This window comes from Chelonoidis abingdonii, chromosome 3 (assembly GCF_003597395.2).
Source record: "Chelonoidis abingdonii isolate Lonesome George chromosome 3, CheloAbing_2.0, whole genome shotgun sequence".
Classification (NCBI taxonomy): Eukaryota; Metazoa; Chordata; order Testudines; family Testudinidae; genus Chelonoidis; species Chelonoidis abingdonii.
The window spans coordinates 18,938,737-18,953,106 of record NC_133771.1 but is presented as its reverse complement, the minus strand read 5'-3'; the positions used below and the strand labels follow the sequence as shown (position 1 = coordinate 18,953,106).

The 14,370-nt window shown below is 43.5% G+C and overlaps 1 protein-coding gene across 2 annotated transcripts in view; it reads left to right on the top strand.

Annotated features, from left to right (window-relative positions):
• KLHL29 (kelch like family member 29) overlaps positions 1–14,370 on the top strand; it is a 515,481-nt gene that overhangs the window by 486,550 nt on the left and 14,561 nt on the right. The gene's annotated exons all lie outside the window — the stretch shown is intronic.

Here is a 14,370-nt window from a genome sequence, read left to right as displayed (position 1 = left end):
AGTATCGAGAAATGTTATCTCTGCATTTCTCCTGAAGTGAAATGTTCCCAGTCAATATGGGATAATTGAAATCCCCACTATTATTGGGTTCTTAATTTTGATAGCCTAATTTCCCTTACATTTCATCATCACTATACTGTCCTGGTCAGGTGTGTCGTTAATATGTTTATTTTTATTAGAGCATGAAATTTCTATCCATAGCGATCTATGGAACATGTGGATTCGCTTAAGATTTTTATTCATTTGAATCTACATTTTCTTTCACATATAGTGCCACGCTCCCCCTGCACGACCTGTTCTGTCTTCTGATATATTTTGTACCTCGGAATGATTGTGTCCATTGATTTGCCTCAGTCCACCAGGTTTCTGTTGATTCCTATTTATCAATATCCTCCTTTGTCACAAGGCACTCTAGTTCACCCATCTTATTATTTAGCTACTGCTGCATTTGTGTACAGCACTTTAAAAACTTGTCCCTTGTTTATTTGTCTGCCCTTTTCTGATGTATCAGATTCTTTTTTATGGACTGTTTATCATCTGATCCGGCCCTTACATTATCCTTTCCGTCCTCTGCTCCTGAGATATAACTGGAGATTCTCTATTCATCAGACTCTCCCCTAAGAGAAATCTGTGTCTGATCTACATGCTCCTCCACAGCAGTCGGCTTTCCCCATCTCCTAGTTTTTAAACTGCTCTGAACCTTTTTAATGTTTAGTGCCAGTAGTCTGGTTCCACTTTGGTTAGGTGGATCCCATCTCTCCTGTATAGGCTCCCCCATCCAAAGTTTCTTCAGTTCCTGATGAACGTAAATCCCTCCTCTCTACATCATCGTCTCATCCACACATTGAGACTCTGAAGCTCTGTCTGCCTACCTGGCCCTGCGGCCACCATAGAGACTGCCACCTAGAGGTCCTGGGATTCGTATGTCTTTCCCTAGCAGCCTAAATTTGGCTTCCAGGACATCTCTCTACCCTTCCCTATGTCATTGGTACCTACATGTACCACGACCACCGGCTCCTCCCCAGCACTACACATAAGTCTTGTCTAGATGTCTCGAGAGATTCGCAGCCTTCGCACCAGGCAGGCAAGTCACCATACAGTTCTCCCAGTCATCACAAACCCAGCTATCTATGTTTCTAATGATTGAATCTCCCATTACTAACACCTGCCTTTTTCTTTAGCAACTGGAGTTCCCTCCCCGGAGAGGTAACCTCAGTGCAAGAGGCCAACCCCAACACCATCTGGAAGGAGGTCCCAACTTGGGAGGTTTCCCTCTGCTCCCAATGACTGCTCTGCTTCCCTGGGCCTTTCTTCCTCCTCAACAGCACAGGGGCTGTCTGAGCAGAGGTGGGACAATTCTACAGTGTCCCGGAAAGCCTCATCAGCATACCTCTCTGCATCTCTTAGCTCCTCCAGTTCTGCCACCCTGGCCTCCAAAGTCCATATATAGTCTCTGAGGGCCAGGAGCTCCTTGCACCGACTGCACACATACGCCACCCGCCCACAGGGCAGGTAATCATACATGCTACACTCAGTGCAATAAACTGGATAGCTCCCACTCTGCTGCTGGGCTTCTGCCTGCATTGTCTCCTAGTTAATGAAAGGGTGGTTTAAAGAAAGGGGTTTTGGAATATGGTTTGGATTATAGGTTTTAAGGAGACTACAGGGGAACAGATAGGACCAACAAGGGACCCCCCTCCCTTCCCACTCCCCTTCCAAAACTCCCTTGCAAAACTCCCTGTTAGCAGCCCCTGGTCGCAAGCTCCCTGGTCTCTTGTGCGCGGCTTTATAAAGCCCTGGCCTGAGTTAATGCCCTGCCTACTGATTAAGGTTCAGCCAATTACCAGAGGCTTCGAGCTTTCAAACCTTCCTTTGAAGCTAACGGCCTCCAACTGCCAGCCACATCACACGGTCCTTCAAACCACCAAACAAACAAACAGACTGACAAACACAAGCTCAGCACACAGCAAGTAACCCCCAAACACAAACACACACACACTACAGACAGTCACTTACCCCACAGATGCTGTATTTGCTCCTCCTTCACCTGGAGAACTCCCTTGCAAAATTCTCTGTTAGCAGCCCTGTTTCAGGCATCGTGGAAGAAGCAAGTTTTGGGGAGTCAGTTTTTGCCTATAAAAGCTGTGTTTATAGCTTCCCCTGTGGATATTGCATTGCTCTTTTCCTTTTCCCTGGCTGTTCTTTGTGTCCAGTCTAATGTAACATGACATGCATATGATGTAGCATGAAGCACCCAGCAGGAGGGCATCAACCACCAACAATCATGTTTATGTATTACAGCAATGCTAACAAACCTGTTTCCTGGCTTTTTCCATCACATGGACACAACAGCTGCTGTTCGTATAATCGACTGAGTGACATTATGAGGTTTTTCTGTGCTCAGAGCATACTGCAAAAATGAATGTATTATGCAAAAAAGTATTCTTTTTCCTTACCAAAATAGTACAAGTGCCACAGGAGCTAAGAATTCATTCCCTGAACTCGTTATATTGTCTAGCAGGTGTCAAGGCCATGCGTGCTTGAAAAAAATCATCCAAAAATATCCCAAGATGGGTACATCATACATTTTCAAATAAATTGTATTATTTCCCAACAAAAAAATACATCAAAACTATTGATGGGGATGGGGGGTAGGATTTGTGCTTTTTTTGAGAAAATGTAAGTAATGCGTTAACAATATTCTGAAAGTGTAACGTGCTGTGATTTTTATTGGGAAATAAATACTACCAAATTATTTGCAAATTTATAAAGTCATTTAACACAAGAGACTGAAAAAATTGCTCCCCTACTGGAGGACATCTGTGATGGTGATACTATGCTTGATCTTAACCAAAAGGCCCTGAGATTATGGAAAATATACTTTATTTTTGCAACTGCGAATTAGTAGTAGTAACCTCAGTGGTGATCTGGGACCAGTTCGCAGGAACCAGTTGTTAAATTTAGAAGCCCTTTTAGAACCGGTTGTCCTGGTTCTAAAAAGGCTTTTAAATTTAACAAAATCTGTGCCAGCTTCCTTCCCTGCCCCTGGCCCCAGCTCACCTAGCTCCAGCTCCTCCCCTGATTCTCCCCCCGGCTTCTCCTCCCCCTCCCATGCTTCCTACGAATCAGCTGATTCGCGGGAAGCAGGACTTCCTGCAGGTGAACTAGGGTGGGGGTGGGGTGCGAGGAGAGCTCCAGGTGCCGCGCAGCCAGAGTCGGGCCGTGCGGGCGCAACTCTGGGTCGGGCCCCAGCCCTGGCCCGACTGCGGCTGCATGGCGCGGCTTCAGCCCGGCCCCGGCAGGGGTAAGAGGTTGGGGTTGGGGGGTTAGATAAGGCAGGGACAGGGACAGGGAGTGGAGGTGGTTTGGATGGGGCAGAGGCTTTTGGGGGGTGGTCAGGAGATGGGAAAGGGGGAGTTGGATAGGCGTCATGTGGGAGTTCTGGGGGTCTGTCGAGGTGTTGGTGGATGGGGTCAGGGCAGTCAGGGGACAGGGAGCAGAGCGAGTTGGGCAGGGAGTGGAGTCCTGAGGGGGGCAGTTAGGGTTGGGGGTCTCGGGAAGGAGTGGTCAGGGGACAAGGAGCGGGAGGGGTTATGGGTTGCAGTTTCTGAGGGGGGCAGTCAGGGGCAGGACATGAGTGGGAGGTGTACTCACCGGGCGGTTCCCTACCAGGTATGCGGCGGCGGGTCCTTCACTCGCCGGAGCCGTGCCGCCGAAGACCCGGTAGGGAATTGGTTCCTTAGATTTTGGCAGCTCATCACTGAGTAATCATATTGATAAAATGTCCTCCCACTAAAGCTCGGGGGACACTTACAGAATGACATTCCACATTCAATGTGATGAACCTTCAAAAACAATGAGAAAAACAAAGCCAGAGAGAATGGGACTTGGTGGCCTTTTTATAAAAGGAAAATGGAATTAATTCCAGTAGAGATCATATTTCATGCCCATAATAAAAATGTGGTGCTCTCTTGACCTTAGATAAGATAATGTGCTCTTTAAATAAGTGTTATATGTGCTCAGATTCCCAGAATACAAGCAGCTCTTGCATGTAACCAGGATCAACCCTGTAAAGGGCTTTTCCACAACCAGTAATACTAATTTAAAACCAGTCTCTGATTCTAAGGTAATCAATGACAAGAATGCAGGGAGGGCAAGTATAGAATCATAGGACTGGAAGAGATCATCTAGTCCAGTTCCCTGCACGCATGGCAGGAATAAGTATTATCTGAACCATCCCTGCCAGGGGTTTGTCTAACCTGCTCTTAAAAATCTCCAGTGATGGAGATTCCACAACCTCCCTAGGCAATTTATTCCAGTGCTTAACCACCCTGACAATTAGGAAGTTTTTCCAAATGTCCAACCCAAACCTCCCTTGCTGCAATTTAAGCCCATTGCTTCTTGTCCTGTCCTCAGAGGTTAAGAACAATTTTTCTCTCTCCTCCTTGTAACAAACTTTTATGTACTTGGAAACTATTATCATGTCCCCTCTCAGTCTTCTATTTTCCAGACTAAACAAAACCAGTTTTTTCAATCTTCCCTCATAGGTCATGTTTTCTAGACCTTTGATCATTTTTGTTGCTCTTCTCTGGACTTTCTCCAATTAATTCCTTAAATGTGGAGCCCAGAAATGAACCCAATATTCCAGCTGAGGCCTAATCAGCACAGAGTAGAGTAGAAGAATTACTTCTTGTGTCTTGCTTACAACACTCCTGCTAATGCTTCCCAGAATGACGTTTGGGTTTTTTTGCAACAGTGTTACACTGTTGACACATATTTAGCTTGTGGTCCATTACAACCCCCAGATCCCTTTCCACAGTACTCCTTCCTAGGCAGTCATTTCCCATTTTGTATGTGTGCAACTGATCGTTCCTTCCTAAGTGAAGTACTTTGCATTTGTCTTTATTGAATTTCATCTTATTTCTCCAGTTTGTCCAGATCATTTTGAATTATAATCCTATCCTCCAAAGCACTTGCAACCCTGCCAGCTTGGTATCATCTGCAAACTTTATAAGTGTACTCTTCATGCCATTATCTAAGTCATTGATCAAGAAACTGAACAGAACCGGATCCAGAACTGATCCCTGCGGGACCCCACTCGTTATGCCCTTCCAGCATGACTGTGAACCACTGATAATTACTCTCTGGGAATTGTATGACATATGGTAGCTCATACTTGTAAGTTCATCACTTTCAGAAAGTTGTGTGCTAACCTATTCAAGCCAACCTTGGCATGAATGTTGGGATTTTAGGGGAATAATTTGTTTTAAATTATGTCAATGCTAGTGAAACAAGCTGGAGACCAAACTCCTCCTTCCATAGCACAGATATAGCATAGGCAGCAATATTGTGAGCTCTTCACACAGCCCTGCCAGTCTGCCTACAATCTGTGTCACTTAGATTTCTCCTAGGAATAAGAAGGTAGTCCCAGCTCTACATTCATGTAATCCCTGGCTTCTCTGCTGAGCCTGCCAGTAAGTGTACCAAATGAGATACTTGTGCACTAGGACTGAAACATGTTTCCCATAGGTCACGAAACAGTTATCAGGCAGTAATAGCTTTTTGATGACTGCAGACCTGGAAATATACTCAGTGGAGTCTGTAAGGCTCTGCCTACACTGCGATTAGACACTCTGTGGCTGACCCATGCCTTCTGACTCGAGCTCATGGTGCTTGGGCCAAGGGGCCATTTAAATGTGGTGCAGACGTTCAGGTTTGGGCTGCAGACTGAGCTCTGGGACCCTCTCACCTCGCAGGGTCCTAAAACCCAGGCTCCAGTCCAAACCTGAACATCTATACTGCAATTAAACAGCCCCTTATCCTGAGCACTGTGAGCCCAAATAAGTGGCTTGGGCAAGCCGCAGGTTTTTAATTGCAAAGTAGACATACCCTTTGTGGACTTGAGATTATGCTGATTGGCAGGATTCTGTAGTTAAACAGTCTCACATCTCTTCTTCCCAACCCCTAACATCTAGCAAAGCTGCTACTAAGTAACAATTCTGGTGACTGTAGTGCCACAAAATCAACCAAGCATTCATACTTGCACTGCTTACGTTTTCATTTCTTGCTATGCTGTCCTTAAAGTGCTGAAGAAAATGTATTTCACGCACAACTTCCTAAGGCTTGTCTTTTTTAACAAGACCACTGTAGACATGCTGAAGTCAGTTATTGTAAATAAGCATAATTATCTTGTCACTTTGTGTTTTAGTTCACTTTGTGTCTAACACTAGGGCACTGAAATGTACTCTTTTATGCAATGTCAAATAACCAGTTGCCTACATTAACTCAACTATAAGTTTTGATTTGTGTTTCTGAATGGGGTTTCCATTTAAAGCTACCCACACAGTTTATATGCAAAATAGGAGTTTTATTTACTTATCACCAAAGTTAAATTTTAAAATCTGGTGAGTGCTGTGGGGAAACACAGTCAGGGACCCATGAACATTTCTGGTATCTAGTCGAAATCTGATTTCTTCTACCATGTCCATCTCTGGATCATTAGGTTCCCCCCAGTCTTCAGCTCAGACTCTCGCATGGAGGCAAGGGGTGGTGACATTAGGACTCGCTTCTGGCAAGTGTCCACTCTCTGTTTCCCTAGCTGCCTCACTGGTGGAGTTCCCCCTCTGCTCTTAAGGTGGGTAGCTCTCCCCTGACTAAAGAAGTTCTCCCCAGACTGGTGGATGGGGATGGGCCTCCTCTGGCTGTTGAGTGAGAGAACAGGGCTCCAGGTTCCTTCCCAATGCCAGCTCTTCAGACTGGGCAGGCAAGCACTGGCAGGAAGGGATAGGGACTGCAGGATTGCCATTCAGTGCAGCTGCAGCTTGGCTTCCTTTCCTTGCATGTAGGATGATGTCATGGGACTACATCTGATGTCTCCCATGTGCTCTTGAAAGTGCTTATGAGGGCAGATGCATAGAAACAGAAGTGGATTACTCAGTAGCAACTGCTCTGGCAATAGCTGGTGCAACCTGTCAGCTCAGTCCCAGCCTCTGAAAAGGCTGAAACTGTCAACAGGATGAGACCACCTTAACATTTCCAGTCAGGTCCTATCAAATAATTCCATCCCCCCAACACCTATGTCAGATTCTTATTACCATGATCACACCATTATAAATAGCTGGTCTAAGGATTTGAGGGGCTATGCCCAAGCTCAGTGGTTTCCTCAACACACAGACAGTGTTTGCCAGGATCTTACCCCAACACACACATCTTCTCCTTCACCCATTCTCCTGCTGCACCTGCCAACCTCCCCTGGCTGTGTCGGTTTATATCAGTTCACATTTTGCAAGAAAAGGGCTAGAAACTTACTTTTTTTTTTTTTTTTACTAAAATGGAAGTCTAAATTTTGCTTTTGTGGCTGTCTCTGCTAACCAGGGGCTTGCACAGGTCTCTACCAGCTCCTCAGTGACGTGTTGTCATGGAAACTTTCTCTTGGTGAAGATGGCAATACTCTATTAGATTCCTTTCAGTAAGGTTTGATAAGGAAAGACATTTAGGGCCTGAGGAGAACACCAGCTATAATTTCAATTTATATCTGGCTGTCTCTCAAGAGGATCTCAGGTATACAGGGTTATGTTGTTCACTCTTTTGCCTCAGAAAGGGCAGACAGGCACTAGAGGTGTTTGCATGTGGGCCAAAGATGTGCTTGGCATCCTTTTCTCCCATGGTGGGTATCACTGCACTCTGGAATGTGCTGAGACAGCGCATGGTAAACAGCAATTTAGATGCTAGGGAAAGATCTGAGGCCAGGTCTCTAAGGCCTTCATCGCTGCTTCATAGGGATGTCTGAGAGAATCAACCAGCTAATTATATGCCCAGCCTGAGTGTTCAGTGAGAGCACTACGGCTGTCATGAACACTTTGAAGACAATATTAACCACGTCTGTACATTTCTACTTCATAATTCCAGGGCTGATTTTGCCTTGTTTAATTTAAAGGAGTAACAGTTCCTGTGATTTTCTTTTAGAAATTCAGAATCAGAGAAAGTAGAAGGCTCGCTAGTTCAGGGGTGGCCAACCTGTGGCTCCTTGTATAGACACCGACTCCGGGGCTGGAGCTACAGGTGCCAACTTTCCAATGTGCTGGGGGGTGCTCACTGCTCAACCTCTGGCTCTGCCACAGGCCCTACCCCCACTCCACCCCTTCCCACACCCTCCCCTGAGCCTGCTGTGCCCTCGCTCCTCCCCCACCCCCCAGAGCCTCCTGCATGCCATGAAACAGCTGATTGGGAGGTACAGGGAGGGAGGGAGAGGCGCTGACTAGCAGGGCTGCCGGTGGGTGGAAGGTGCTGGGAGTGGAGTGGGGAGCTGATGCGCGGCTGCTGACGTATTACTGTGACTCTTTGGCAATGTACATTGGTAAATTCTGGCTCTTTCTCAGGCCGAGGTTGGCCATCCCTGCCTTAGTCCATCCTTCTGCCAGGGCTGGACTGTTCCAGACAGCATATTTTCTAGTGCTTCATCTAGCTTAGTTTTAAACGTATCAAGCAATGGGTCTTCCACCTCTTCCATTGGGAAACTATGCTACACCCAACTAGATCTCAGAATTTTTTCCCAGTGTTAAACCTAAATTTTCCTTCTCTTCATTTCACTTAGCTGTAATCCACAGGTAGCACTCTAAATAATGCCTCTTCCTCCTTGGTGTTTCAATATTTATTAAGGTCTGCATTTACCAAAGCTGATAATATTTCAGCTCTTCTGATCTTTCTTCACAAGTCAATCCCTCCAGCCTTGTGATCTATTTTGTTGCTGTCCTCTAACGCCCTCCAGTTCATCAGCATTTTCTTGGTTAATTGGTGTCCAGACCTGAACAAATTATTTCCGGTAGGGCTTTTTGCTTTTGAAAAATACAAGAGTAATTTCCTTCATACAGAAAAAAGGTACTGTTGTGATTGAAGGCGAGAGACTTTGCCAAGGATTCATTTAAGTGCCTCTGGTGTATTACCTGTCCTTTGAAATTACAGAAAATCATGACCTACTACATAGTAAGCATAAATCCTATATTAGACAGAGAAGGGAGGAAGTGCCAGTTAGCTATTTAGTTTAGATGAACATGGAGTGTATGTTTTTTACCCCTTGTGTTAGTCCCTAGATTTGCTCACCCCTCCTCTTTAGATTTTCTGCACTGTCACCTCTGGTGCATTCTCCATTGATCCGAAGCTGGGTGTGTGCTTGGTCAGTGGTATAATACTCATTCTCATTTTCTCTTTCTCTCCTGTTCCAATGAGGGCATTGGCTTCAAGGAGCTGCAGCAGCTCCTTGCCAAATGTCTGAAATCTGAGAACTGGCTGCTAATTACAATATTTGCAGTTCAGACCTCACAAGCTATGTTAAGAATCAGACTGCAGTCTCTGGGCTGCTGAGGGATGTCATCTTATCCCATTCCTGTATCTTGATTTGCTACACAAGGCATGAGTTTTTCTGCCTTAGATATTCAGGGAGAAGTGGAGACACACAGTTTTCAAAGTAGATTTGGTTTCCATTAACTAGTTTTCCAGTCTGTTTCATAAGCATACATATATTCACCTCATAAGGAATTCAGTGGACTATTCAGTAGGAATAATATCTGGATACAGTCATACAGTGGCGTGCCAGCATTTTTTTGAAAAAAAAATGTTTTGGCTGGTGTGATTTCAATAAGATGTTTACAATAGGGATCATTTCCGCCATTCATTTTAATACCATTTCAGGCTGTAACCAAGCACTGGCTCGGAATGCAATGTAAGATCTTTCAGCAGTTGCTGAGAGTGCAGCAGGACATTTTAGAATTCTGTCTTACTGAATATATAGTTTGTTAATGTGATACTGTAGCCATAAGCCATAACAAAGAGAGCATATTGTTATTTTGAGGTTATTGATATATGTCTCAGACAGGCTAGATTTTCAACCACCCAAGAAGTGCACCTGCCCAGTGGTTTCCTACAAGTACAAACCACATTCTGGAATGACTTCTTGCTAAAAGAATATCACTCACTGGGTTTAAACTCCCCCTTTATTTTAAAGAGCAACAATTTCAGTGAATGGAGTTATACAGTGAGTTCTTCCACTTTGAACAATAGTTCTTAGCAAAATGATGTGGGGGGGAATAATAAAGCAGTGGACTTTTTTCCTACCATTTAAAAAAAAAATCCTAACCCTTTTTTCTGCATTTAAATCTCAACTAACTTTCTGTTGCAAAAACTATACATGGAATACTGGGCAGTTTCCAATTTAGATTTTATGACAGGAAGTGGATTAAAGTGTCCAGATGTCTTCAAACTGCTGCTGAAAGGGTTCTTTGTGGGAAGAACAACTCTTTTCTCTTTCAGCCCCTTCCAGGGTGACCATATTTCCCAAAGGGCTGGGGCTTGCATTGCTGCTTTCCCCCTTCCCTCCCCAGCACGTTTCCCTGCACCCCACTTTTTTGAAAAAAGTGGGCATCTGTCCCATTTGCTTTTGCCAGCTTGATCAGTTTGGCAAGAGCAAATTGGACAAATGCCCACTTTTTATCAAAAAAGTTGGGACGGCTAAGACAGGGCTTAAAAAAGGGACTATCCTGGCTAAAATGGGATGTTTGGTCACCCTAACCCCTTCCTCCTCCTCTTTTTTTTTGTTCTTCCCCATTTATCCATTCCTCCACTAGCCATTTAATATATAGAGTGCTTCTGTTTTGTTCCTCAGTAATGTGGCCCAAGCTGTCTGTTCATGGGAATTCAGTGACACATCTATCATCATCATCAAAAAGGCCTGGTCAAAACATGGTTTTGGACAATTAGCATCTGATTTCATCACTAACCTGCTAGCAAGTGACCTTTAGGTGGGGGAGGGAAATGGAGCATGTGGAGTGTTTGAATAAGGTTATCCAACCTTGAAGAGGAAAATTGAGAAAGGAAGAGGAATTGGTGCTATCCAAGTGATGAGAGCTAAGGATGGATATCGGCCATCCACCTGGAGGACACTGAAAGACCATATTTGGTTATCAAACCATGACATCTAGGGGGAAATTACAAGTTTGGGGATAAATCAGTGGCACTTGTGGGGGTTTACTGCAGCCACAGTAATACAAAATACGTTGCTTTATATCTTTTCTGATCCCCATCTCTGTGGGGTTCCTTTATATTTTTGTAATATAAAGTCCTCACCAGAGATTGAGTTTCCTTGCTATGAACTTCTTCCTTCCTGAAAGCTCTCAAATTTACTTTGTACTTACTTAGAAATTATGGCTAAAGTTGAAAACAGTAGAAGATTATGAATAAGAGAAATACTGAAAATAGTGGTAGGAATCAAAGTTGATAGGCTGGTTCTCATTCTTTTACTAGAGTCAATCTGCTTATTTAAAAAGAGAAAAATATCACTATTTAAATAACCAAAGGGGTTTCCTCTTTTTTGCTGATAGAAAGGAATATGAAGGCAGCAATTCAGCCTCTTGAGAATTCTGCCTTGAGGAAGCCCAAAATAAATTTCCTGTGAGATTTGGAAGTTTAATTCTGAGCTCTCTTTTGTGGGCTGTATATACTCTCTTGCAGAATGTTAGCCAGAGAGAGACCAGAAAAAATTGATAGTTAAATATGGAGAACACACACACACACACACATTTTGATTTTGAAATAGATGGGATAGGAAGTGTTAGGACAGATAAGTCTTTCTGCTATGTTATAATGGCTTAGTGGAGTTGAGAAGATATTGTTCTGTCTTCTAAGTGAATTAGTTTCTTCCCAGCTTTCTGTTATATGATTATTATTTTTTAAATCACAACGAGCGATGACATTTTCCTAAGGGTAATTTGTTTTTCGACATATGCATATAGATACTTGGTTAGCAACAGACTTCTCCTGTCTTTTTCCAGTAACTTGCTTTAGCCACTTCAGTACTTGCTACACTTGGTGACAGGTTTCAGAGTGGTAGCCTTGTTAGTCTGTATCAGAAAAAACAATGAGGAGTCCTTCTGGCACCTTAGAGACTAACAAATTTATTTGGGCATAAGCTTTCGTGGGCTGGAGCCCACTTCATCAGATGCATGAAGTGAAAAATACAGGAGCAGGTATAAATACATGAAAGGATGGAGGTTGCTTTTGCGTAGAGACTGTCCGGTTTGGCACAAGTGCATGGCAGAGGGGCATTGCTGGCACATGATGGCGTATATCATATTGGTAGATGTGCAGGTGAACGAGCCCTGGATGGTGTGGCTGATGTTGTTAGGTCCTATGATGTTGTCCCTAGAATAAATGTGTGGGCAGAGTTGGCACCGGGGTTTGTAGCAGGGTTTGGTTCCTGGATTGGTATTTTTGTTGTGTGGTGTGTAGTTGCTGGTGAGTATTTGTTTCAGGTTAAGAGGCAGGGGGGGGAGGCTGTCTGTAAGCGAGGACTGGCCTGTCTTTAAGGTCTATGAGAGTGAGGGATCGTCCTTCAGGATAGGTAGTAGATTCTTGATGATGCACTGAAGAGGTTTTAGGTGATGGCTAGTGGTGTACCAAGAAGTCACCTATTACAAGATAGGCCCAACAAAGAAAGTGACAGAATGCCACTAGCCATCACCTTCACCCCCAACTAAAACCTAAACTTAATTTCCCCATTACTAGTTTCTCCCTACTGTTACTCATACCTTCTTCTCAACTGTTTGTAATGGGCCATTCTCTTATCACTTCAAAAGTTATTTTTCCTCCCTTGGTATCCTGCTGTTAATTGATTTATCTCATTAGACTGACTTCACACTTGGTAAAGCAATCCCCATCCTTTCATATATTTATACCTGCTCCTGTATTTTTCACTTCATGCATCTGATGACGTGGGCTCTAGCCCACGAAAGCTTATGCCCAAATAAATTTGTTAGTCTTTAAGGTGCCACAAGGACTCCTTGTTGTTTTTTCTACACTTGGGATGCTTTACTAACTGCACACAGACAGCTGACATGCAATATCCCCTGGAGGCTGAAACTAAAAGTTTGAGCATATGCTGTAGCTCAACTTTCTACAGGATTCTTTCCTGCTAAAACTTGAACAATAGCATGCATCACATCACAGCCACTTATTTCCAGTGTAGTCTTTGCAAGGAAACTAACTTAGGCCCTGTTCAAGACAAGTGCATAAGTGTTCGCTTAGTTGTAAGCATGCATGCAACTCACATTGAAATAAAAAAGTCCACTTATAGTAAATCTACGCAAAAGTGAGGAATAAAAGTTTCCTTAATTCTGTCCCGTGTGCATATGCCTTATGATACAGATTTTAAATACATACTCATGTATTACCATAAAGCATACACACAAGAGGGCTGACTTAAGGTTTAACAGGCAACCTTAATTCTGGTATTTCCTAACTTCTGAGTGCTTTGACCTTGATGATGTTCTTTTAACATAGTTTTGGGGTAACTTGGCCAAATTTGGTCACCTTTTTCACTGGAACAACAAAAGGATTGTCCCTGACACAAAGACTGCCACTCTGCCAAATTACAAGTCCCTGCTCCAAAACATGGAGATGCTAGAACTTCTCAGCTCAAAATTTGAGGAGTTTTTTAATATGTGCAGAACAACAATCTCGTTCTTGGAAACTGCTGGACCATTTTAGTGGAAATGTTAAAAAAAATAGCCTGCGAAAACACCAGGCATGGGAAATATCAACCAGCATTGTTAAAGTTTCCCAGTGTATAAGCATATGATATATTATAATAGGGATGTATGGAATAAGTCTGCTAGCTAAATTTCACATATTATTTATGAAAATAATGATATGGTTAACTTTACCAAGTATCATCTGATAACTCTGCAGATAATTTCTCAGTGTTAAAGCATTCCCTGGAAACTTCAGCAGAAATCAGTTTAGAACATTTGGGGGGCTAACATGTCAGAAATTCTGAGCACTCACAACTCCAGTTGAAGTCAGTGGCAGCTGCAGATTATGTCTGCAGGAAAGATTAAGGGAGAAATGTTAGGCCCCAGAAAATATTCTTAGATGTGTTGGTACCCACCCACAAGCAACAGAGGAATACGAAAGATAATCTATTTTTTAATACTATTAAGAAGTGGGATTCTTTGCTCTAGGATTCGTTTGTACTGAGCCACTGCTCAGAAATGGAAAGTGAGTGAAGATTTGCTGCAATTCAGAACTCTGCAACAAGTTGATACATTAATTTCAGATACAAGAACAGAGCTTTCACTGTGGCTCAGTGGGGTTTGGAGAGGAATTACCAGTTTAAAGGGGGGAGGAGGGGCTTGCTGGGGAATGAAGGACTGATGATGAACTTTAAAAGTGCCTTTGAGAAGTTTAGGAGAAATGAACAAAAACAAAAAAGACTTCCTCATTTTTCTTTCCCTAGCCTTGGAGGTTTAGAGAAACGTGACTTATCTCTAAATAAAGGGAATGTATAGACAAAAACAACTCCAAACCTGAGCCTAGAAACTG